The sequence below is a fragment of the Dioscorea cayenensis genome, chromosome 19 (assembly GCF_009730915.1).
Source record: "Dioscorea cayenensis subsp. rotundata cultivar TDr96_F1 chromosome 19, TDr96_F1_v2_PseudoChromosome.rev07_lg8_w22 25.fasta, whole genome shotgun sequence".
NCBI lineage: Eukaryota > Viridiplantae > Streptophyta > Magnoliopsida > Dioscoreales > Dioscoreaceae > Dioscorea > Dioscorea cayenensis.
This window is the reverse complement of record NC_052489.1, coordinates 15,356,033-15,358,737: the sequence shown is the minus strand read 5'-3', so window position 1 is coordinate 15,358,737 and position 2,705 is coordinate 15,356,033. Positions and strand designations below refer to the sequence as shown.

The 2,705-nt window shown below is 41.8% G+C and overlaps 1 non-coding gene across 1 annotated transcript; it reads left to right on the top strand.

The window, feature by feature from the left end:
- Window positions 1–329: 329 nt before the first annotated feature.
- On the top strand, window positions 330–436 carry LOC120250961. Its single transcript, XR_005533288.1, has one exon. It is a non-coding gene; the product is annotated as a small nucleolar RNA R71 (small nucleolar RNA).
- The last annotated feature ends 2,269 nt before the right edge of the window (window positions 437–2,705 follow it).

Sequence of the window (2,705 nt, the reverse complement as noted above, 5' to 3'; positions counted from 1 at the left end):
GACAACATGGGTCACAAGAGGGGCCAGAATGATCATAAGTGGGTCTCAAACTTGAAAAAGGAGATTACATGGTGTCCAACCTCTTAGTTATTGCTTTAACCAGTGCTGCAAGAGTAGTGACGGCATCCACTTGATAGGTACCAGCGGTCTTCCCCAGTTTGTTCATTTCAAAACTCAACTGATACCCGTTGTTTGCCATCTCTTGAACCAGGCTATATGTTGCACTTGGTTTCTTGTTACACAATGAAACTCTTGCGGCTGCATCAAGCAACTGTTTAATGGAGGCATTTAGTCTGTTATAAAAAATTTGGGTTTGCATCCAATCAACAATTCTGTGTTGCAGATATTTTCTCAACATCTCCTAGTATCTCTCCCATGTATCGTACAAGGATTCAGTCTCTAATTGGCAAAAAGAGGAGATGTCGCTCCTAAGTTTGGTGATCTTAGCAAGGGGGAAGTACTAGGTGATGAATGCCTGAGAAGTCTATTTCCATGTCGTGAGAGACCCATGGGGCAAGGAATTTCTGAGAAGTGTCATAAACGTTGGTCGTCTTATAAGTGTCATAGATTTCTGAGAAGTTTTTGAGAGACTCGTAGGGGTCTTCGTCGTGAAATACATCGAACTGACACCTCTATTGCATTAATTGGATAAAATTCGGCTTCAATTCGGAATTGTTTGCCGCAATAAGAGCACGAACAATATTCGGCCCGATTCCCTTAAGGTTTGGCCATGTAAAATCTGAGATACTTTCTGGCTAGTTCCGACCATTTCTTCTTCCTGACCCACTTCCACACTTATCTCGACATACCTTGTCACAACGCTCCTTGCGTATGTCCCGCAAGTGCACGGGTTTGTCAAAGTAATAAAATCCCAAGTGAGTGGGTATCGTATCCACTAGGAATAGGGAGTAAAAATACTTAAGTTGTTTCTTAAGTAAGTGAAATATAAATAGTGATTTGTGTGGTAAGATGTAAGGCAAACAAAAGTAAAAGAGATAAGAGAAAGAGCACAAGTGAAGAAGAGGTAAGGCAATCGGTATAAATGGAGTACTCAGATATTGATCCGCCTAAGACAATCATTTCATGTGCAAAAACCCTCTATTATGCATCCTAACTAATGCATTAATAAGTCATGGAGATCCTTTAATACATGATCCCAAATCTAAGGTCAACCATGCCTAACCCTATACATGTCCTGAAAGAGAAATTGAACAATCTCTCAACCTCGCACTCATATAGAATTGCAATGAGTTCTAAGGATTCCAAGTAATAAATCTTCTTAATATATGTAGACTTAACTGTTTGGTCCAGGCAGAAGGTCCCTAGCCACAGTTAAGCCCCTAGATGCTAAAATCACTTCAACGCTTCAGTCCATTGCACTTGCAACTAAGCCCCAGTGGAAGGTCATCCCTTAGCCGATTCACTCTATTATGACAGCAAAGAACTCAAGGAATTCGAGGTAGAATAAATCACACCGGAGGGGAAAGGGGACGCTCCGCTACCTCTCGACTCAAACTCTTAACCCTCTCCAATCTAGCTTTGTCTAACTCTCGTGGTGTGTCACTCACTCACGTGGGTTACCAACAACAACTCTCAACCCTAGTGTCACTCTAAGGGAGTATTCACACAATGAATGCATTCAAGATTGGAACTCAATAAAAACATCAATTATTGAAAGCATAATAACAAGGTTCAATGAAACGAATACATCCTAGGGTTCACAATCCAAGTACCCACTAGGGGATTTAGCTCTCCATGGAGCTAATTACAATCAATGAAATCGAATGTAAAAGCAATGAATCTATAGAAAACCACCTCGATAGTCATGACAATGGTCTTGTGGAGAGTCCTCTAGTCGTCCAAAGGTCCCTTTGTCCGGCCTAGGATAAGCCTCGCCGGATCGGTGCCGACGAAAGCTCTTCCACTAACCTTCTTCCAAAAGGAGCATGATGTCGGAGCCGTAGAATGTCTCCCAATCCCTAGCCAATACCTCTCAAAACCCTAGCTGCATCCCTCTCTCAATTTGGGGAAAAGATGGATAAAAAAGGATTCTGAAATCGGGTCTGAAATCGGCCTTAAATAGGGCTGGAATCAGGATTCCACACACCCATGTGAATATTTCACACGGCCCGTATGGAATTTCCACACGCCCGGGTGGCTTCTCTAGACAACTTCTTCGGCCGGCTATGAATAGTACCTGCTACAGTATTTGTGCAATGTTGCTGCATTGCCCTGCTACAGTACCGATCCGAAACACTCTCGATGAACGGCCATATTGGTAGAGATGTTGCTTCATTATAGTACCTGCTACAGTACCAATGAACGGCCATATTGGTAGAGATCTTGTTACACATGCATAAGTCAGAATATTTAGAATGTGACTGCCTCTGTGCCCTCAAAATCATTGTGCTAGCTTGAATACAAGTAGGTTGGCACACATTCTAGCATCTTGAACCTGACTTATGTCTTTGCGTTTGAACATTCTCAAGATTTCCTCCAAATGGTGCACTCACAATCTACATTGGCTTCTTTCTCTAAGATTCGGCTTCACAACCCTATATGCATGAATGTAACATAAATACACACATATTAGCGTTAAAACCCGATAAAAGTAATGCTCATCATAAGGAAAGAACACTTCGTATTCTTATCACACAAGCACTTATCACCCTGTCTCACTCAAATTAATTTGATGGATTATTCTT